The sequence below is a fragment of the Chelonia mydas genome, chromosome 3 (genome assembly GCF_015237465.2).
Source record: "Chelonia mydas isolate rCheMyd1 chromosome 3, rCheMyd1.pri.v2, whole genome shotgun sequence".
Classification (NCBI taxonomy): Eukaryota; Metazoa; Chordata; order Testudines; family Cheloniidae; genus Chelonia; species Chelonia mydas.
Genome location: NC_057851.1, coordinates 132,966,894 through 132,991,000, shown reverse-complemented (window position 1 = coordinate 132,991,000; position 24,107 = coordinate 132,966,894). Strand labels below are relative to the sequence as shown.

Sequence of the window (24,107 nt, the reverse complement as noted above, 5' to 3'; positions counted from 1 at the left end):
TAAACACATGAATTTAGGTCTCTTGAAAGGGTAAGCAGATGATTATACCAGCTGCTCTGAACAGTTCTGCAGAGATGAAATAGGATACTACATTCCTGCTATTCAAATTCTGCCCTAAAGAGGTGCCGAAGCTACCCCAAGTGCTAACTGCTGTTGCAATGTCATGGTGTATTCATATAAGTACTACTTTGAGACTATCAGACTAACTTTGTTTCTTGCAATTTGACCAATGCATTCCTTTACTTAGCTTTGTATTTATACACTGAAGTCCAACTTTTGATGTTGCAAAGTTTCTAAACTACTGGCTAACCGCAGAGTTCTTACAAGTTCCTTGACCTACAGCCATTGATCTTTCTGCAATGATATAGTCAGACTCTGTGTATAATACTGCAAGTGCTCCAGTGTGACTTTATCATATAAAGACTTCAGTGCAGAAACCTGAGAGGAAGTCTGGATTTAGGAATTTGTGAACTCCTGCTAGTAAAGCCTATAAATAGGCTTGCAAGGGTTAGATTTTTTTATCAGTAAATGCCAGTAAACGCTGATTTCCCTGTACACACGCGAACCAATGGCAACATATTTCCATTGATAATAACAAAATTTACAGGTAGGCAAAGTAAGAAAAATGCTGCTACTAGAGTCTGATTTAAGGATATGTCCTTTCTTTTGACATACGTTGACCATTTGTGTTTTAATGGTTACAAAGCTTTAACTTCTTGAAACTCAGTGTCCCTTGTCATTTAACTAATTAGTGCCTATCACTCTTCCCCCCCTCACCTCCCCACCATAGCTTTGCATACCTAGGACCATTTAAATTGTTAAAAAATTGCTTGAATCGATATGTTAAAAAAAATTAAGTACAATTTTGCCAAGCCTGTCTATAGATTCCGTTAGCCAAGTTCTTCAGACATACACTGTGGATCTCTTCAATCCCTTCACGCTCTAGCCTGCCTCAGCTAAAAGTGTGCTTTGGATCTTGGGCCATGGGCTTTGTTCACCCCTGTGTCATCTGTGGCAGCTGCTTCCCACAGGAGATTCATCACCAAAGCAGGTGGGATCATGCTGCCTTTCCCCTGGGCTCTGACAGAGGAAGTCTATTGTAAACTGGGACCGTGAGGTTACAGCACTACAGTCACCATGCTTCCTAGCCATGCTTTTCTTGTGTAACGCCGACAGATCCCGGTCGTCAGCGGGCAGGATTGAACCGGAGACCTCTGGAGCTTGGTGCTTGAGCCTCTACTGCATGAGCTAAAAGCCAACTGCCTGTTAGCTAAGGCTGTAGAGCAGATTCATTTAGGTCTCTCTCTGACCTTTATTAACTGTAGACAAAAAGTAGTGCAATTAAGGTAGAGTTAATGGGCTGAGAAGATCTGGCACCTCCTGACCACACTTGCACCTACTGTTGACTTTGACATTTGAAACAAATCCCCTCACCCACCCTTGTGCCACATCCCTCTCCAGTCTGATTTGTTTGCCACTAGACTATCAATAGAAGCTGTAATAATCCAAGGCTAAATCAAAGCTATTATGCAGAGTGGCTGAGGTGCAACTGCTCAATATCTGGACGAGTATGAGCTAAGATTTACATGACAATATTTAATAGTACTATTTCCAGTCTTTGTAGGATAGGCAGATGCAGTAGATTCGGCTTTGTTTTATAGTGGATTGGTGGAAAATAAAGCACTGTTGTCTGTGACCTGCATGAGTGAAAGATGCAGGATAATCTCAGTCCCTGTAGAGAAGTTGGATGGGGAAGAAGGGTAAGTGTCTCTCTCCTCTATGAATGGACTGTAGGAGGTTAGAGAAGTATCTCTAGCTCAAAAGGACAAGTGCAGTGGAAGAGGGCCTGCAGTTTAGTTAATGGTGAGCTCTGGTATGAATGTAGGAGAGGACAATGAGGGTCTGTGGTCCATATTGGAAAAACTCAGGTAGATTAGGTGGGTATAATGGGGCCTCTTGCCTATAGGTGGAGGCTAGATAAAGTTTTGGAGAAGAGATGAAGGGCAGAGTTGAGGTTGATGTGGGAAGCTTAATGAATTTCCTCCTTAACAAGTTGTCTTTTTTTTTTCTTAACTCTGTGTGAACAGATAAGTGACATACTCTCTCACTATGTTCTTAGCGAGGAAACACACTACCCAGTTGCATAGGAATCTGAACCTGTTGGTCACAGGAAGAGGGCAGACTGTTCTCATTGCATGGAACTTCCAGAGTTTTTCTCACTTCCAAGTAGCAGTACAGGCATTCTCCATAGTTCCTTCTGTCTGCAGACTAGAAGAATTAATTTTCATACTCTGAAAAAATTCAGTCCTTTTTCTCTTGGGGAAAATAAACCTAACTTGTTTAAAGACCCTTTCGTCAGGAAGGATTCCTCTGCTCTACTCCTGCAGCAAAGCCTCTCTGCCAAAGATGCACAATGACTGGCAACCCAACTGAAAGGAAAAAAATGTGGTCAGGAGGTGCCAGATCTTCTCAGCCCATTAACTCTACCTTAAGTGCACTACTTTTTGTCTACAGTTAATAAAGGTCATGTCTGTCTGAAACATTGTAGATCTACTGGTATATTTCTCAGAGACAAGCTTAACTCAAGAGTCATTGTGACTTTGTGGTTGAACAATTACCTGGTTAATGAGCAAACTTTAACCTTGGTGTTTGTTTCCAAGAAGTCCTAAAACATTTTTTTGGTGGGCGTGCAGCGGGCAAGTTTCCTAGAGAGCTAGTAATCTTGTGCAAATAATCAGTTTATCTGAATACCAGAAAAGAGTGTACAAGAGATACTTTAGAAGTATTCTGTTTAATTTATTCGAGAGAAGGTTAAGAGATGACTTGCTACATCAGGAGAAGATTTCTGAATGGAGGGCTCTTTGGCTCCACTTACTCTTTTGTCTGTTAAACGAATGGATGAAAGCTGAATCTAGACAAATTCAGACTAAAAAGGCATATTTTTTTTATCAGTGAGGATAATTAATAATTGTGACAGCTTATCTAGGCAAATGGTTGACTTGGTCACTTGAGGTCTTTAAGATTGGATGTAGAGCTGATTAAAAACTAGGGTTTATTCCTCCACAGGAAGTTTTGATGACAATGGGAGCGGGGAGGGACAAGGATGGAATGGAATCATTTTCATCTAAATTTTCCATGGAAGTTTATTTTCTTCTGGCACGAATTTGAATACTGAAAAAAATCTTTGGCCAAAAAGTTTCTACTGGAAATTATACTACAGTTATCTCATGGGAGCAGTAATTCAGCTACTTCATGCTCTTTTTCTTGTCTCTTCCTCGGTAGAGCTCTATCTTCCATGGTGCACCGTGGTCTTCACTTGTGAAAAGAGGAGCCATTGTATCATGGGAATTCTCAGCCATGGCAAATCATAGGAGATGTAGTTCAGCTGAGAAGCCTGACCCATAGAGGAGAAGGAGAAAATAAGGCAATTGAACTATGACTCCGACAGGAATAACGGCAGCCTTTCCAAATGAAATCTTTTTTATATATAGGCATTTGGGCAGGTGGGGAATCCATGAAAAAACAAGAATTTTTTTTGTGAAAATTTTTTTTAGTAGAAAACCCAATTTTCCAACAAAGTTTCAATGGAAAATACAGCCCTAATTGGGTGTCTTTCTGAAAGGTTACGAACTACATGTTGTAATCACTTGGTGAAATTCTATGGTCTGTGTTACACAGAAATACTAGATGGTCACAATGGTCCCTTCTTACTTTAAATTCTGTGAATATATAGAACATCAAGAAGTGTGGTATCTGAACATATTTTTTGTTCTCTACAGTACTGAAATTTGAATCATTCATGGCAAATTTACACTTAAATTAAGAGGAACAGTTAATATTGCTTGAAAAACAAAGATTTTATTAATGTATCAGATACTTGTAAAACACAGAAGACTAATACTTCCGAGTTTCTCATATATGTTTATATAAGAAACAATGCAGAGAGGATTAAAAGTTGAGTCACTCCAGGACATACAAAAGCAAATTAAATTCTTTGCTCATGAAGTCACAACAGAAAGGTATATAAAAGATTGTGATATAAAACACTGGCAGGATTATGACTAAGATTACTTGTATTTGTGTGTGTATGTGTGTGTAATAATTACACACATTATAATAAGATGGAAAGAGTCATACATACTTTTGCAACCATTATTGGGAGATTTAGCTATATTAGGCACCTGCACACTATATATTTGCTTTCCTTTCTCCCCATATTTGTTTTACTTCACATTTTTCTTTTTTAATACTTCTGTTTTTCCAGTTTTATCCTCCTTTCTCTAAGTACATGTCCAAAATGTATAAGCATTAATAGATGAAAATTAAGTAAGTTAAATGTAGACTGTAGTGGAAGCTCTATATGCCAGCACAAGTCCTCTTTACCCAAATCATCCTTTCAGAAGAAGCCCCCTGAACAGGACTCACTTTGTGAGTAGAAGGTCAGACACATGTTACCATGGGCAAAGAAGGAAAGGAAATGTCAGAATTGAGGCCCCAGAGATTCAAGCTGATCTCAATGGGGCTCAAGTACGAAGGCAGATGCTGGTTCTAAAACATCCAGGAATCACACTACAAAGATCTGTCATCAGTTTAAAATTTCACCCCAGGAAGTGAGAGTAGTCTGTTACACAGGAGTAATAAACTTCCTGCCTGGAACACTACTCATTTCTGCCATTTGTAGAGGAGGACACTGTCCCCCTGGGAGCACTAGGAATGACTGTGCCTCAGGAGGAACACTCTCTTCAGACTGGTCAGTGCATGTGAGAGATAAGCATTCTGTTCTGCATCATCCATTACAATAGTGCAGATAACCCCTCTAATGAGCCCATCCGGAGGCCGGGGTGGGTGGAGCTAGGGAGCTTTATACTTCTGGGTCGCTGCCTGACCCTCTGAGCCTGCCCCTCAGAGGGTCAGGCCGCGACCTGAAAGTATAAAGCCTCACTCTCAGAGCTCGCTAGAGGGCCAGCAGCCAAGGAGGCCAGACGCCTCCAGCCTAGCCTGCGACTGGGAAGCTCCTGTGGCCCAAGGTGCGCACCAGGACTGGCCCGACTTGCTCTGTGCCCACTACCCGGAGGAGTTGCCAGACCTGCCCTGTGCCCGCCGCTCGCCCGGTAACCAGAGGAACCCATGGTGCTGGACCTCCCAGAGGACTCCACCGTGACTCAGGTACCACCAGAAGGGGAGTCAGGAAGTAGCCTGGGGACAGCTGACCCTAGTCTGGCTGTAGCACTGACTCAGCAGCGTATCTTCTACCGCTGCTAGGGTCCCAGGCTGGGACGCAGTGGAGTGGGAGGGCCTGCGTCCCCCCACCATACAACTAGTGGGTGGCAGTCTCCCCTTCTCCCAAACCGTTTGGAGGTTTGGGCCTACTGTTACGCTCAGTCCTGCCTGAGGGCCTGAGCTCCTGACTCAGTATTGCCCCTCCCTGACCTAGGGCCAGGGCTTACTACTGTTTATATTGCTACTGCTATGGTATTATTGTGCAGCCCTGCCTAAGGGCCTGAGTCATTGTTGCCCCGACCTGACCTAGGGCTCCGGCATAACTGTACTTATTTTCTGCCTCCACAAGAGCCATGAAGTTTGAAAGAGTAAACGTCAATTTTGTTACAGCCATTCACGGTCAGACTTGGTCTAGCTACATTTAGTGTCACTTAGCAAGAAGGAACTTGGCTTTCTTGACATGAAAAGGTGCATATCTTACAGCCTTATAGATTCTCATAAGAGTGGATAAACTGTTTATATGTTAAAAGCTCAAAACAGGTATAAATACATCCGACAGCCTGGATAAATTCAACTGCTCTTTGGCCTTGATCCAAAGCTCACAGAACTCAATGAGAGTCTTTCATGACTTCAACATGCTTTTGGCTTAGGCCCTATATGGTTCATTGAGGCTGACCCAGATTTGTAAACAACCTTGGTACAAGGAAGTTTGGAAATCCATTCTGTGGACCTACAGTCTATCACAGCATAGCCCTTTAGAAGGAAGGGGATGCAGGGTCAGAGTGGGATTGGAAATTCAGAAGGGGGATTTCATGGTTCCCCAAATGAAGGGCTAGAGGCATCTTCAGAAGACTCTGGACTGGTCACTCCTCTTAGCTAGAATCACAGAGAACTATCACTTAGGTAAGTGGTTCCCAAACTTGTGCAGGGAAAGCCCCTGATGAGCTGGGCTGATTTGTTTACCTGCCGCACCCGCAGGTTCGGCCGATCGCAGCTCCCACGGTTTGCTGCTCCAGGCCAATGGGAGCGGCTGGAAGTGGTGGCCAGTATGTCCATTGGCCCGCGCTGCTTCCAGCAGCTCCCTTTGGCCTGGAGTAGCGATTGGCCAAACCTATGGACGCAGCCCAGCCCAAACCAGCCCAGCCCGCCAGGAGCTTTCCCTGCACAAGCAGCGGAACAAGTCTGGGAACCACTGACTTAGGCTTACCTATACAATAAAGTTGCACTGGAATCAACCAATCTCATTTCTAACACTGATATAGTTAAACTAGTACAAAAAGCTTTGTGGACACTCTTTCTTTGTCTGACTTTAAGTCAGTTAGGAACAGGTCTTTCAGTGAAATAAAAGTGTCCATACAACCTTTTGCACCAATGTAATCATATTGGTGTAAAGCTCAGACTGTAAGTTGGGCTTGTCTCTGGTAGCCCTGGCATTTCAATGGTTTTAAGAGTAGGATACATAGGTGCTGGAACTAGGGGTGCTGATGCTGGCTTGAAGTGGTTTCCATTATATACAGGGCTTACAGTTTGATTCAATGGCTCTCAGCACCCCCATGATAAAAATTGTTCCAGCACCCCTGCTAGGATAAAGGAAACAAAACAAGCTTCTATAACTTGCACTGAGATTTTTTTAAAAGGTCTGTTTGTATGTATATGAGTATACACACACAGCTTTATATTTAAAAGCATTGTACGGGGACATTGGTCAAGTATTTCTAAGCCTCAAATTTATATTTCATTAAAACAAGTTGAGGCCAAACACTTCACTTAAACCTAATCTGAATTAGTATTTTAATACGTATGCATATAAAAAAAAATTCCTGAGCAATATCGAAAACCCCAAACAGAAATAGAAAACCCCAAACAGAGCAGTGTTATGCAAAGAACCTGACAAGTATGCTTTGATTGTCCAAGCCTAAATGAAGTTTAAAAAGTAAAGCAAAACAGCAGAAATGCTCAAACATGGATCAGAATGAAATCCTGACGCTGCTGAAGTTAATGGCAGAACTTCTACCAACTTCAATAGGGGCCAGGACTTCACCTCAGATCTTTAAAATTATTTCCATTTTAAAAAACTGAAGGCATTATTGACAGGTTTTTAAAAAAAAAAAAAAAAACGTACACATTATCTGGATAAAGCCTCTAATTTAAATCTCCACCACATTCTTCAGGTTTCAGAGTAACAGCCGTGTTAGTCTATATTCACAAAAAGAAAAGGAGTACTTGTGGCACCTTAGAGACTAACCAATTTATTTGAGCATAAGCTTTCGTGAGCTACAGCTCACTTCATCGGATGCATCCAATGAAGATGCATCCGATGAAGACTAAAGATGACTAAAAAGAGACACAGTCGTCACTGTATGACTTACTATATCACAGAAAAGTTTCAAACACTGATGTGACAAGAAGCTCAACATCTGTGCATAGCAATATTGGTTTGTCACTAGTTAATAGACTTAAATTTAGCAGGTTCAGAAGGCACACTGCAAACTATGTGTTTCATTTCAAAGATGTTTTCTTCTTGGACATAGCATATATGAACAATATAAACTCCACCTGAAACTGGTGTATCTTATTTTGGAGCTATGATGGAAAGGGGCGGGGGGGGGGGGGAGGGGAGGGAGATCTTTGGTTTTTAAATTAAGATTGAAAAAGTTCACTAACATCTAAGTTACCGAACCAGACCATCTGCATGGATCTAGTTATCTAGTCGGAGGATTGGGATCTTAGCAGCCCTGCATCCTTCATTCTTCTCTTTCAGGTGCTACAAAAAGTTGGACCTGATTGTGTTCATGATTCAAGAGTGGTTTAAGTCCATGCTTGTTTTCAGACAGTGTCAATTCCAATGCCTCAGAAATGCTCACAGTTTAGTTTGGAGGAACAGATTCCCAGCTGATATAAATGGTCATAGCTCCACTGAAGTCAATGGAGCTATGAAAATTTACACCAGCTGAGGATCAGTCACTGAATGTTCCAAATAACTCTCCAGATGAGTTACTTTGTACACAGAGTCAGATTTGATGTGACCAAACACTTTGTTTCTTGAGATTTTGTTACACTGTATTCTTTCACATTTCTTGATGGAAGATTTAATATAAAACTTGTTGAATATGTCCCTAATTGCCTCATGTTATGTGTTTAAATTTAAATATGAAGTGAACACGAGTGTCAATACTATACTGTGTATTGATTTTAACTCTGATTCAGGAAAGCACATTGTAGCACGGCTGCCTTACCTTATCTGGCTTCAGGTTAGCTGCTGCCTCAGTTTTCCCTCATGCATACTGGACTCCCAGTAAAGACTCACGGCCATGCCCAAGGCACTTTCTAGACAATTTTATTCTTCAAATATAAAACTTAAGCAAGATATTAAAAACAAAGACAGTTACTTTGCCAAGCCTGGGCTACACTTCTCAGAGAAGCTTGCCTCTTTCAGTGCTGAATGCAGGACAAACCCTTTCTTTCAAACCCCCTGCTTCAGGAATGATTGTAGGAGCCCATCTCCCTTTTACAGCTCCCTAAACTGTGCTCTTGCAGCCCTTTATAAAGATCTCCAGACTGCTTCCCAGCTGGATCTGATAAAGGACCAAGGCTGCCTGGCCCCAGACCCCCTGGTCCTTAAAAAGGGGCAGGCCACCCTATTACACACGGTTAAGCACATGTTTAACTGTCATTCCTGCATCATTACATTAAATTTATAACCTAATCTTGTGGATTTTTTTTTTAAAACAAGAAAGCCTAATATTCCAGTGAAAGCCCTACATTACTCTCAGGGTATAAAATGTTTTACAATTAATTATTATTTTTAGGCATATTCCCAAATGAGAAAACTAAACAGCTTTAAACGGTTTTATTAGTTACTTGTAAATATATTTTTTTCTGATGGATGGTTTAGGTTGTGTTTTGAATAAATACAATTTGTGATGTTTCACTACCATAACATGAACAGTACTGCAAATATGGATTTGAATAACTTTAAAAGTAGCCAAACTAATTTAATGTCTTAGAAATAGTAGTCTTTAGGGTCTGAGCCAAAGCCCCTTGAAATCAATGAAAGAATAATTGACTACAGTGGGTTTTGGATTGGGTCCTCAAGGAACCTTGGGAAACAGCTTTGTGCTTGAGACCATATGGATCAGTAACCTTGATTTTTATTGGGCTTCAGTACAACATAGACTATCCACAGATGCAACAGGGATAAGATATTGGGGGGGGTGCGGCAGGAAAACCAATAGATGTTGCTTAGGTTGGGAGTCTCCAGGTTTGAAATGTTTGTAGAGAAAAGCTTCAGGTCCTATACACTCTGTAGGACAGAGTCTCACCCCTTAAGAGCTTCAGACTGACAGAGATTTCTACATCTGTCTTGTGGTTTCTCAAATGTAATTTTTCCTCAATTCTCATTTTCCCCCATAGGTCTTATTTTCCAAACCTGTTCATACATTTTTCCTCTTCTCTAAACTCTTTCCAGTCTACCTATCAAAGCAAACAAGCACCGTCACCATCTCATTGATGGGATCAAAAGAACAAGATGTTATTCACTCAATGAATAATAAAAGCAATTATGTTTATAATAAAAGTAAGAATCCTTTCTCAGTCCTGTCCATTTCCAAAAGCTTCTTCTATATCTTCCATGTATTTCTTATCAATATGTTCTCCCCAAGAAGCACTTGACATCAACTGCTGATTTGGGTTTGTTTGTTTTTTTGTTTTTTTAAAAAGGCGGTGGTAGTAATTTTTAATCAAATTTAATCAGTTTTATGCTCTGTACATGCAGTGAAAGCTGCACATACACTGAAGGGGAAAAGATTATATTAACCTCACCTATGAAGATCCATCTACAATGACATCAACATCCAAGTCAAATATTCATCTATGTTTCTCCTGGTATATCCTCTATTCCCACTGCTAACTGGCAGTATAGTAAAGATTGCACTGAGAAAACAAGGAATCTGAGAATAGCAGCTCCTGCTTTCCATTAAAGTCATCACCAGCCATCGACTACAGAGCTGCAGTTTTCACTAACTAGTGTGCCTACAAATCATCCCAAAATGGTTTTCTCTATTCAGCCATCTCTATTCTTTACCAGCCATTGCTCACAGAGACAAGCCTTTTGCCTTAAAGCTGTGCTTCTGAAAGCTCTCTTCCCTCATTCAGGTGTGGGATTTTTTTGGAGGGGCGGGGTTAGTTTTAAATGTAAAACAGACCTCTTCCTTATCACAACATGTTTATTTCCTTTATTTCCCTAGTCCTCTCACCCCTTATGGTCCACAAGATTTTCTCATCCATTTGTAGACTTAACAAGACTGTAGGTAATAGCTATGGGACTATGTGCCCCAGGTCAGATATCAGTTTCACGTTCACCAGAGAACCAAAATTATTGTCATCTCCAAGACTGGACTATGGTGTATGATTCCAGAAACAGTCTAAGACCCAAAAAAGTTTTAAACAAACAACAAAAAAAGATGGAGAAACTCAAAATTAAATGCTACAAAACTTACCTAGTTGGATCTAAGACTCCTTCATTTTGCCAAGGTAGTGCTAAATCACTGACATTGCAGAAAAGGAATTGGAAGAGTCTCTCTCTCTCTATTAGAGTCCTTGCCTGTCAATCCTTTCATTCCCTCAGGTCCCTCTCCCTTTTTTATACCCTTAAGAGTCTTTTTGACTTAATGACTTTGCTCACCATGATGCTAAGCTGGGAGATACCCACTGTTAGCATTTTAGAAAAGGTATTAATACAGGTACTCCTCGGACCTCAGTACCATTTTGTGAATACAGTCAAGTCTATTCCACATGGTATGAAATGTTGTTTTTTTTTAATTAAAGCATTCGGATTTCCTTTTCTGACCCTTCTTATGATTATTTCAAAAGTTCCTAAGTGTCAGAAGTATACCCCATCTTTGCTTGACACCTTGTTCAGAATAAAGCTCTTTGCATAGTTATAGTGCTCACCTTTCTAAGGTCAATAGCTGACTCTTCCCTTTGAGTGTCAGAACAAAGCATACCACTTTCAGTCATAGTGTTAGAGATATAGTGACCATATGCTCTCCATAATTCTCATTTCTCAATAATTCCCAGAACTGGAAAATTATTATTTCTGGACAGATGGTATTCCCTCTGTCACAATGGTCTTGTGCCCAAAAAGTCTGAATAAAATTTGGCTAGTCTTCTCTGTTGCACAGTATTATTTGTTACTGCTCAGATAGTCAATTGAAACTTGCAACAAAAATATGTAACAATTTAATGAGCATGCAATGTGTACATCATATCAAATCAATGAAGAATTACTATTTACATAAATACTATGATATGTGAAGCAAAGAGATGCACTGTTGGGATGTCCCTTGCAAGTCTGTGGTATAGCACATGGTTGCTGCCAATTTCTTTACCTGCAATCCTCTAATCATAAAAGATCACATTTTTTGGTGCCATTCATAAGAATAAGCAAAACACAATAAAGGTATGCATGCTAATGTCAGAAAGAGGTTTCCACATTTCTGGTTTGAAAACCATGCAATAAGGAACATGGCACATCCAAAAGCAGGACTATACTTTTGAGCTGTTTGTCCCCAGCAGCGTGCTTTCAGGTGCACAGAGTTCTCAGTGTACTTTGAAAACAAGAACATTAGATATTTCTTCATAAAAGCATTGTGTGAACATTGGATCATGAAGCAATCCTTGGTTATAAAATGGACACGTGGTTTAGGAATCCTATAATCTAAAGAAAGTTATAGTGAAAGCCAGGTAGGTTCTGGCTAGTAAGGCATGCAATAGGGTGGCTGTTAAATACACTTAATCTCTCTTTTGATTTGCAGTGTTCCTGGAAAAGTTTGTCAGTAAGTATTTCACTGAAGCTAGTTATGAAACTTCATACCTCCTGCCAAAAAAATCTGGATGTCAGCAGTTAGCTTCAGTGCAGCCTTTAACATACTTTGAATGTAGAAAGTGCCCTGCAAATCTGCAGATATCCACAGACCATATTTGCGGATTGCAGATCAGATGTGGATACAAAGTATGTATCTGTGCAGGGCACTATGTATAAATGAGCTGGTTGGGTTATTTCTTCCAGATCTGATAGGCTGAGCCTACCCCTTTATTAGGATAGGGATTCATCTTAAGGGATAGTTGGAATGGGCGGAGTTTTGAGGGCTGGGAAATAATAACCTTGCTGTTACTGAATTGGCTGTAGTAGACTATCAGAGGGGAAACATTCAGAAGAGTTTTCAGGTCGCTTCTTATGTTGTGTGAATATTCCTCAATAAAATTCAGATGTTTTTCATTTTAAATGTTTGTCTCTACTGATTATCAACCACAAGTTTAGGGGCCTGGTCAGGTGAAGCAATTTTGATCTAAATGATGCCCCCAAAAATGCTGCTAGAATCAGGTGCGACATCCACCCAAGACATGGCATTAGATGAAAGCCACCACCCTCCCACACAAAGTGATTCCTCATCCCCCAGCATCTACTGCTTCCCTAACTTCCTCTCCTAGATCTCCCCATTTCTTCCTCCCTCAGCAGCCAGTGTCCTTCTTACCCTGCTCTCCCCATCTCTCCTTCTCCCCTACTGCATATCTACAGTGATCTCTCCGTCTCTCTCTCTCTGGTACTGTTTCCCCTCTATCCCCATCAAATGCCCTTTAGATCTCCCCTTCACCCTTTGGGCTAGGCATCTCACTTTTAGCCCTGGGAAGTCTTTTTTTTTTCCCTCCATTTTATGCTTTCTCTGCCCAAACCCCTCTCTGCAATCCCACTCCCACCAGCACCCTATAGCCTTTCACAACCATTTAGCATCTAAGTATCTTCAGCCCACCACAATCCCCAAAACCCGCAATTCTTCAATATTCCCATAGCCATTCACCCCTCTTCCTGACATGCAAGGAGTGTGGAAGGCAGAATATGTGTCCCACACATCTGCCTTACACTAAAGGATGCTGCCATGACTGAAGAGGAGTATGGGTGCTGTTCCTTATTACCTCCTTCTGCTGTTTATTAATAAGGGGAGAGCCGAATGAGGAGTGGCAGCCAGCCAGCGCAGAGATAACGAGGAGTCTGCGGCAGACTCCATGTGTCAGATTCAGTTACTGCCAACCTTTTCTGCACTCCACAAAGGGTGTTCCACAGCTCCACAGTCAATGCTGGAGAAAGAGGCAAACAGTTCATGCAATCCAATCTTGCAAAGGATTCCCAGGAAGGAGATAATACAAACTAACCTTCTGGATTGGAGGCAAGATCCATAATCTATTTCACAGGATGAGGAGAGTCTCTGCCTCCCAACTCTGTGCCAGGGAAAGAATATATACTAATCTTTTGGCTATGGCTCTGCATTTAACATCAGCGGGAAGAGATATTGATTGAGGATGCTTAAAAAGATACAGACTTCTGAAGCCTTTTTTCAAATTCTGTTATTTGTTACTCCGCCTCCCTGGGCCTGAGCATGAAGCCGCCGCTTGCTTCTCAGCCCTCCCAGGCTTCCCGTGCGAACAGCTGATTCGCAGGAAGCGGGGGGGGGGGGGGGGGGCAGAGAAGCAGAGCGGGGCGGCACGTTCAGGGGAGGAGGCGGAGCGGAGGTGAGGTAAGGTGAGGTGATCTGGGGCCGGGCAGCTGCCGGTGGGTGCTCTGCACCCACCAAATTTTCCCCACGGGGGCTCCAGCCCTGGAGCACCCAGGGAGTCAGTGCCTAAGGCGCCACTTTTGATGTGATCAGTGGGGGAGCGGCCGCTCCCCCTGCTCCCCTCCTAGCTACGCTCCCCTGCCCCTAGGAGCCAGAGGGACCTGCCAGATGCTTCCTGGGAGCTGCCCCAGGTAAGCACCACCAGGACTCCCCACCTCGCCCCCCAGCAGGTCCCTCTGGCTCTTAGGGGCAGGGTGGGCACCCACTACGGTGGCCCATGAGACCCTCCTGCCCAGTTCTGGGGGCAGTCAGGGGACAGGGGAGGGGGTGGATGGGGCAGGAGTCGCTGGGGGGGGGCGGGGGAGGGCCACGCCCCCCCTCATGGGGTGAGGAGGGAACCGGTTGTTAAGATTTTGGCAGCTCATCACTGCTTATTTCCCTTAATGCAAGTTTCATATTCCTTTGAATAGTTACTATTTTTGCTGTTGTGCACTAAAGAATTATTTTACCTGATGTCTGAGGGTTTGATTGTTGTTTCAATAGTCTGTATTGATGAAAGCAGTAAAAAAACAGACACAAATAAAGTGGCAATGTGGAAAGAGCAGAATTTCAGAGCAATGGATTTTTTACTACAGAAGCATGAAAAAGTAGCGAAACACTTCTGCTCAAAGAGACAATGAGACTACACTCAGGTGCAGGGAGGTCCATGCTAGGGCATCTATTTGCAGGATCAAGGTTGTGCCATCAAAAATCAGATTTAATTCATTAACAGTCTGGCAAAAGAGTTGATGCCTTAATGACCAAAGATAAAAATGTGTGCAAGCAGTGATGAGCTGCCAAAATCTTAACGGGTTCCCTCCTCACCCCACGAGGGGGTCGTTGCCCACTCCCACCTCCTGGGACTCCTGCCCCATCCAACCCCCCCGCGTTCCTGGGAGGGCTGAGAAGCAGGCCGCGGCTTCCCGCTCAGGCCAAGGGTGGCGGAGGTGAGCTGGGGCGGGGAGCAGTTCCCCTGCGTGCCCCCCGGGTTACCTGCTGTGGCACGGGCGGCCCTCCTCGCGCCACTCCCCTCCCCGGCTCACCTCCGCCTCCCTGGGCCTGAGCGGAAGCCGCGGCCTGCTTCTCAGCCTGCCCCAGCTTCCTGCGCGAACAGCTGATTCGCGGGAAGCCTGGGGTGGGGGGGGAGCGGAGAAGCAGAGCAGGGCGGCGCCTTCAGGGGAGGAGGCAGAGGCAGAGTGGAGGTGAGCTGGAGCTGGAGCTGGGCGCCGGGAGGGGGGGTGGGGGAGCTGCCGGTGGGTGCTCTGCACCCACCAAATTTTCCCCTTGGGTGCTCCAGCCCTGGAGCACCCATGGAGTCGGTGCCTAAGGCACCACTTTTGGCCAGTTAAATTTAGAAGCCCTTTTAGAACTGGTTGTCCCTCACGGAACAACCGGCTCTAAAAGGGCTTCTAAATTTAACAACCGGTTCTAGTGAACCGGTGCGAACCAGCTTCAGCTCACCACTGTGTGCAAGGTAAAAATATGTCTTCTACTGTGTCTCAGGTTCTGCAAGAGCAGAGAGAGTGTACTCTCTCTCTCATTATATTTACGGATATCCTTTTGATGAGGGTTAGAGTTAGATAGGGTCCTGCTGACTTTAAAAAAAAAAGTGTTTTGATAATATGGGAGGGGACCCCTATAGTTTCTAATAGGCTTTTCCTTTTGTAAAAACAGATAACCTCAAGTCACACATTACCCTCATGCCCCTCTCTTTGTTGTTACTGGGCAATAGCCAGGACGATTATTTACTTTCCAGGGTTAGAACTACTGGCAATCTTACAAACACTTGAGTAAAGTTAAGCACATGCCTAACTGTTTGCAAGATTGCAGCCTAGGCTATTACTCTCAAACCAACAAGCAAGCTCAAAAAACACCTATGTACATTATGCTTGCTCTCTGAATGTTTTATAACTAATGAAAGGTCCAATAAGTGTCCTTGCATGTATAAATCAAGGTCAAACATGCTGCAGAACCTTTCAACTCAAAACATAGTGTCTCAGATGTAACATTGGATGGCAGACACTCATCTTCATTTACTTACAATTTAGAATAAATAAAAAGCACCCATGGACAAGCTCTGAATGCCCTGCAAATTAGTTAAAATTGAAAAATCAAAATACAATACATTCTGATCGCTCCTTCCAACAAGCAGTAGCACATATTTAAATAATAACACCCCCGCACATCAGCTTGTACCTCACCCCACCTACCTCTCTTCAAAGGTCAGATAAAACAAAATCATAATAGGGCCTGTTTTACAAAAATTGATCATAAATACATGTGAAATTTAAAAACTAAAACAGAACATAGAATTAATGTGTATTTGAATACACCAAAACTGTGAGTACCATACTACAATATGTGTTTCAGAGTAGCAGCCATGTTAGTCTGTATTTGCAAAAAGAAAAGGAGTACTTGTGGCACCTTAGAGACTAACAAATTTATCTGAGCATAAGCTTTCGTGAGCTACAGCTCACTTCATCGGATACAATACATGACTGCAATGATCTTTTTTAAGGTAGTTCTATTAAAAGTTCTCTGGAGTATTTTGAATTTTAGGCTCTTCCCCCTTCCCTGCACCCAGTTTGTTCTGATATTTCAAAGCCTGTAATTCAATAAAGAATAATATGATTCCAAATTGTTTATTTCTCCATCCACTTCTGTAAAACCCTATATTTTTAAAACATAATAATAAATCCCAAAAGAGTTGGTAAGATTTTAAAAATGTTAAGCGTGATTGTTTCAGAATCTGGGGCTAGAGTTGGGAATGACTTATGAGGACTTATACATTAATTGTCAAAAGGGTCATCAATACAGCAGATATATTTGCTTTCAGGAATTTTAAGGTTAATTCCTGAGCTAGATCATACTCCTTAGATCAGGTGTTCTGAGCCCCCCGCCCACAAACATGCTATAAAAACTCCACAGCCCACATGTGCCACAACATTTGTTTTTTTGCATGTAAAAGCCAGGGCCAGCATTATGGGGTAGCAAGCAGGGCAACTGCCCGGGTCCCATACCACAGGGGGCCCCACAAAGCTAAGTTGCTCAGGCTTCGGCTGCAGCCCCAAGTGGCGGGCCTCGGAGCACCAGGCTTCAGCCCCATGTGGTGGGGCTTTGGCTTTGTGCCCTGGGCCCCAAGCGGTCTAATGCCGCCCTTCTTGGCAGATCCCCCTGAAACCTGCTCGTGGCCCCCCACGGGGCCTCAGACTCCTCGTTGAGAATCACTGCCTAACATCTCCATGTGGGGAAAAAGGAAGGTCCTGCACTGGTGAATCTCTCCCTCCTGAGCTCTTCATGTGGAAGGAAAGAAAGATTCTGCCACCTCCATTGTACCTTCCTCCACCACAACCAGAACCTTGCAGAGCCCTCTCCACATGGTTTGGGATGAAGACTAGGAGACATGTATGTAGGGAGACTGAAAGACAAGGAGGTGGCACACTGTCCATCTCTGGCTCTACAGACCTTATCTGTAAAGATTCTTCCTAGACCCCCTCAAGGCTCCACGGGCCAATGAAAAGTCCCTGATAGCATGGTTAATGCAGCTATGATGCCAGGTACCAAAGTAGTGGAGAGCATACACAGGGAGCCAGAGACAACTGAGAGAGACAGGACCTCTTCAAAGAATGCCCCAGCTTAACGCAGATCCTGGGATGAGACAGCTTTCTGTAGGCAGAGTGAGGAACCCTGCCTCCCCATCAGAACTTTGTGGTGGAAATACCGGCAGAGACTCTTTAATGAGATTATTCCCCCAGAACCTGCCCCCTCTGCAATGGCTTTTAAAGATGAAGCACAAAAACCCCTTCAGTAGTGCTAAACAACTGCTACTCAAGTAAGGCATTGTAAAGGTGATCAATTAATAGGAGTTAGACGCTGAGGTGCTTTTGAAAACCCACTAGGTACTTATCTACATCTTTCAGACCCTAAATACATTTAAAAATCTGGCTGTCAGGGCCCAGTCCAAGAAACGCTTGCTACCAGGCATAATCTCATTAATCTGTTCAGTGAAACTATGCCTGCTTGCAAGAACTACTCCTGGCACTTTATTTACAGGGTTGGACCTCTAGTGGATTTAATAATCAGTTAGTGACAATTTCCTGCTAGCATTAAAAATTTGTGCCCATATAAAATATCTATATTATGGAAGTAATAGTAGTGACTGTAGATAAGACTGCATTGTGATTTTTACTTAAAGGAGAACTAAACTCCCTTTAGGTCCCTAGTGATTAAATATTTAAAATTTTCTACTATATATTATTATAGTTTCAATTTTGGTAGTGATATAGCTTCCCCCCCGCCCTTCAAATTTTTTAAACAGAAGACAAGCAAAGTGGTCGTCCACCCTCTTTACACCAACTAGCGCCACCTCCCTGACAACATGAATCAGCAAACTCAGAATGAGTGGGTGATACTGTAGTAGTAGGATTCTGTTTGTATTTTGTATAATTTAAAACAAAGGGTAAAAAATAATGAAATAATAATGTAGCATGTATTAAATGTATTGGTGTATGATTTGATCATATCCTGCCAGCCAACCTTTTTGAATAGCAAAAAGGAATGGCCTAATGGGCCATTTAGTAAAGATACATCAGCCGGAATCCGTGTCTGGGCTGATTTCAAGGCAGTAACAGATGTTTTAAGGTCACTATTTTGTTGTAGGTTTAGCATTTTAAAATAAGTAAAAGAATGCCATGAGTGTTTTCTTGTGCATTGCAATTTAATGTTCCTGTTCAAAATGTTCTGTGTAAATTAATTCTGTTTTGTGTGTAAATATGGAATGTAAGTGTTAAAAAAGAAATGTGAAGGCCATCGCTGAACCAGATGTATGAGAAAGGAACCAGAAACAGGTGCCAGGAGGCTGCAACACGCCCCTATTGAAACGTCAGAGGACTGCAAATTAACAACTCTAAAAATAAAATAGGCACCTATCGATGGGAACAAAATAGCTGTAATAAAAATAATTTAAAAAAAAAACAAGTATGCATTGAACAATAATTAATTACAGCATGATGGTGCAAAACTCATTGGTCCCAATGAAGGAAAATGACTATATAAACAGGGGGCCTTGCCATAAAACTTCGGGTTCGTCCTGTCAAGACTTCCCTGGAGCATCGTGTCATGACCAATGGAACCCGGCTCCTCCCTACCGGTGATCAACCTAGCTGGCCAGTAGGTTGATCCAGACTGGTAACTATAACATCGACGGGGGGGGGGGGGGGGAAGAGGGAGTATGCGCGCTAATTGTTGCATCTTCAATAAATGTGGTGTATTGCCTTTTGTCCTGAAAAAGATTCCATGTGCTTCTTATAAGCATAACAATACAGCTTCACCTCTCCTCATTTTCATATACACTGGCTACTTTGGGAGAGTAGTTGTACTGATTTCTACTCAGTAGGGCATCGTCTGACCCTCCACTTACAGAACCTACAATCAATAATTGTGTCCAAAAAAGCAATTAAAATTGATGCATTTATTTTTCCTCCCTATTAAAAAAAAAATCATGCTGGAGTGGTCTATGCTCCTGTGAGTGTGGCATACATAACTCCTACTTAAAAACAAAAACCTCAAACTTATTTCAGTTTATGTTCTATAATACTCAGAATGTGTAGAGCTTATTATATAGTATTATTACTTAGCATTTCGCGAAGTAGGGCTGGCCTCTCCTAGTCCCTTTGTTGAAACACACACTTTTTTTTGGTTAAAAGCTAGTAGAATAAGTTCATTAAATACTTCGCTGGACACTGGCCCACAGCACAACTACCATACAGTTTGATACAACCAACACTATTGAACAGAACAGAGAAAAATATTGCCAAGGATAGATCAAGTCAGGAATAAAATTATCAGAGATGTTTAGAAAAACTTGCACAGCTATAAGCTACACGCAGTGTTATTAATATTTCACTTTGTGAATATAAAGTTTACAAAACAGCCGTGTATATGTATCATATATTCAAAAGTCTTATGCTGTTTGAAATTCATGAAAACATGGTTGTAGAATGATACACCCTTCAATAACAGTTTCTTATTCAAATTACTCCCTATTTTATAGCATGAACACATTACAAACTATTCTCTGGCTAAGAGATTATTACTAATATCACTGGTAACAGCAGTAACAAATAACAAGCTACTATTTTAATTAGATTATATAATTAAAGATAGCATCAGTTTATTTACACACAGAGATTAGGGCCTCTATCACAGTCATATGCCTCACAGATCACTTATCTCATCCTGAAGTAATCTGCTCAGAACACAAGCCATCTTTATTGCAAATGGTTCATTATTTCTTAGTAGTCGTGGTCTTAATGTCAATCAGGTCATTTTGGATGTAGTGAAGGGGTTCTCAAGCTCCTTTTATAGAGTCAACCATATCTTAATATAGTTGTAAATGTGAGGGAAGGTGATCTAGAAGGCAATCACATAATATCATTGTGACTATTACAGCAGTTGCCTAAGTGAAAAGTAATTGTGTGTTTGTAAGATGTCTTTCAATGCAATTTATCTGCTGGAAACAAGGACGGAAAGCACCACATGATTAGCCAGTTATTTTCATCACTGAAAATTTTGTCTGAACAATCATTTCACAATTAGATCCCAAGTTTGGTTCCACCAATGCTTATAATATATCAGGCTAGAACAAAATATTCAGTTGTAATTAAAGGGAGCCAGAATACTTCTAAAGTTATGATTGTTTCTTTAAAACTAGAAAAGAGTTTCATAGATGGAAAGTTTATCTGCTTGGAAGTATTGCCCAAGGTGAATGAATCTTCAATAATTAACACATTTGATAAACTGTAGTTTTAGGTATAACACTTTATTTGCAATTTTCAATCATATGATCATGATTGGTTCTGGGAATAATACCGCAGAATACATATTCTACCTCCAACAAGTTGTCTATATAGTAGAACAACATGAAATTTCAGTTTCATGCAATACGACAGATTGCATTTGGATGTTATTTTATACAAAGGAAATAACATTCTGGAAGGAGCTGAGTTAATATGAATGTATTTTCAGACAGATGAATGTTTCTGAATGTACATGTTACAATATTTTCTACTGTAAATGAGGATACATTACTTCAAAATCAAAACCAACTTGCCTAGACACCAGCCAAATATTGCCCAAGCCTGATCCAATGTGAAGGAACATAAAATTGAATTTCAGGGTGTGGTGCCAAAGGGCATTAAACTTAAAAAGCATAACCAAAATGGGAGGCATAAAAGTTACCAACTGCACTGATGAAATCTCAGTAGCTAGAAGCAAACCAAATATGTTAAATTAGTATCTGCCAGGATTATGTTGTTAGTTGCTACTATCATCCAATAAGATTTTAATATTCAAAACAGGTTAGGAGGATGAGTTTTAATATTTCAGTTCAATTTCACAAATTGTTCAAAGAAAATCCAAGTTACCCAGTTAACAACGGTACAACACTAGAGTCAAAACGCACTGTTTTTACTGAATGACATCAAGAACTGTAAGAACTACATTTTATATTGATCACAAACTACAAGGTAACCAAAAACACTTACATCACTGATCATATTGAGATTTATATATTCCTTTTTAAAAAGGGAAAAAACAAACATTTCAGTACCATACATCAGAAGACCCTGAAACACCACTTCCATGCCACTAAGAATTGCTACTGTGTAAGTAACCAGTATGCTTGAATGCGGAGGCACATTTTTTGACAGCTACAACATTGGCTTCCATTATGGAAAGATCAGTATTTCATCCTGGAGTTCAGTTCCAAACACAACTTAAGCCAACTAAACATTATGTCTGATTAAACATACAGATGCAAACAAAATCAGACCACAGCACATTATTCACTGCCTTTGATGTCTAAAGAAGTGATGAGCATTATGGAGGACACAGGGTGAGATAGCAAAGCAATATGTCAAAAAAAAAAAAATACCATCGAAATGAAAGCAACCCCACAACACACCCACAAACAGCCATTCTAGTTTTTCATTATTAAATATTTTTAAGCAGCATTTGAGGTTGTATTTTATATGTCTATGGCTACTTCTATATATGGAGAATATAGATAACGATTTGGATTTGTGCTTTACAAAAGAGGGACAGAAAATGAGACAAAGTAATCTCAGGCAATGAGAACTCTTTGGGTCAGTAAAGAAACTAGCACGGTGAGATATATAGCCCAGTGTATATTAACATATTTGGGTTTCTATACTCATAGATTTAAACACTATTCAGTTCTCACGGTGAACCACACTTTTTAAAAGTAAATACTTGGGCTCTATTTTAAACACTTGCAGTGTTGATATTATATTTGGCACAACACACGCTGCCCACAAATCTCCCAGAACTTAATTTGCCTGAAAACCTAGACTTAAAAAGACACCAATGAAAAGCAGAATATGGGTAAATTCGTAGAATGAGAATCATTATCGAAGAGAACAAGATTTAAAGACCAATTCGCCACCGACGATGTCAAACGGCACGAGTAAATCGTAGTGCGCCTGAAGCCTTCATAAATCCCTGAAAGATTTATATACTAACCACCACAGTCACTGCCAGGGTAAGCACAGGTTGCGCTTCTGCAACGAGGAGAGAGATTCTGACACAGGGGCTATTTGAAAGGCGGTCGCGGCTGTCCTCTTAAAGCCCCAAACAATAACCTCTCCACCGAATTAGTCACCTTCATGCGCGGGTCACCTCAACCTATACCTTTCCCCAGCCAATGGTGACCGTTTAGTCACTGCAAAGGAGGAAAGCTGCAGAAACGCACCGGCGCCACTTATCGAGGATCAGACCGGGCACCGTGAGGAAGATCCCTGCCGTGGGGTTTTAAGGGAGAATCTGACACCTCTGCATGGGCGCTTTTAGAGGGGCACCCACATGAAACGTTACTGCTCTGAATCGACTCCTAGCCGGATTTTGCCAGGTGTCCGATTGGGATGCAGTTCCGCCCCCGCGGACCTTTGGGATTTAGTATCCAACAGAAGCGAGGCAAAGCGTCTGCCCCGCACTTGAATCATATTGCCGAGAGACCCAGGGACACGTCCTCCCCACCCAGCGCCTTGACCCAGGTGTGCAAGTGCCTGGAGCTGGATGCGCCCCCACGCTGCCCGGTGGGATCACACTGGGTGGGCAGCAGGGACAGGAAGGCGATGCAATAGGCTCTAAGGCAAACAAACAGCAACAGCTAGTCCGTCCCCCCACCATCCCTCGGAGAACACCCCCACGCCTTCTCCCAGCCGTCAGCGCGGTGATGGGAAGCCTGGAGCTCCCTTCTAGGGCTCCACTCGCGCTCACATCGACACCACTTTCCCCCCTCTCCAGTGGCAGAGCGGGGGGAAGTCGTCACAGCGGCCACCGCTGCCACAGGGCAAACCTCGGTCCCTTCCTCGACTTGCCTTGTCCCCTCCTTCCCCCCCAAAGTGACTTTACCAAAAACTTTTCGCCAAAAACGACAGCGCGCGGGGTCCGCTCTCACCTGGCTGCCCAGGTGCCTCGGAGGAGCGACCTCCTCCTCGCCCGCAGCGCCAGGGCGTCCAGCTCCTGCTGCTCCCCGCTGAATCCGGCGCGACCTAGGAGCCGGCCCCCCACGGGAAACGGAGGCCGAGCGGCCGGTACATCCCCCCGCGGGCGGAGCTGTTCGGGGGGCACTTCGCACCCCACCGCCCGCGGAGCTGGAGCAGCAGCAGCAGCTGCTTTCCTCCCGCCCGGAGCAGCAGCGGCACCTGTGCCCGGGCAGCGGCAGCGCCACCTCCAGTCCCGCACTTTCTTCTCCCGCGCTCCGAGCCGGGCGCCCGGCTGCAGCCCCTCCACACGGCGAAGCCGCCGGCGCTCTGCCGAGTGCCGGAATGTCTTGAGCTGCCGCTTCAGCAGCTTCCCCCCTCCCGCCACCGAGCCGAGAAGCGCCGCGCCGCGCAGGGACCCAGCGCTCCGGCAGCTCGCAGACACTCCGCTCATTGGCTCGCCCGCCGCTGACCTCACTGGAACCGCTCACGCCCACCGCCGGCCTCGCCGAGGGATTCTTTATTATAGGGGCGCCCGCTAGCGCTGCGCGCCCTCAGTGGCGGGGACCCGCACACGGGCGGTTCCAGCTTCGCTCCCCACGCTTGGGCTCCTGCCCGCTCCAATCTAGCCCAGTCCCCACTCCAGCTCCAGTCCAGTTTTTTTTTTCCCTTTCCGCTCACCTGCTGCGCTCCACGCCAGCCCCCTGGCTAGCTGTGCCCCGGCCCTGTGCAG

At 43.1% G+C, this 24,107-nt stretch overlaps 1 protein-coding gene across 1 annotated transcript in view; it reads right to left on the bottom strand.

The window, feature by feature from the left end:
* The window catches only part of CHRM3 (cholinergic receptor muscarinic 3), a 458,319-nt gene extending 434,486 nt beyond the window's left edge, over positions 1–23,833 (bottom strand). The window contains exon 1 of the mRNA XM_043543311.1: positions 23,350–23,833. The gene's annotated coding sequence lies outside the window, so the exon portion shown is untranslated. The remainder of the gene's footprint in view (positions 1–23,349) is intronic.
* Between the last annotated feature and the right edge of the window lie 274 nt (positions 23,834–24,107).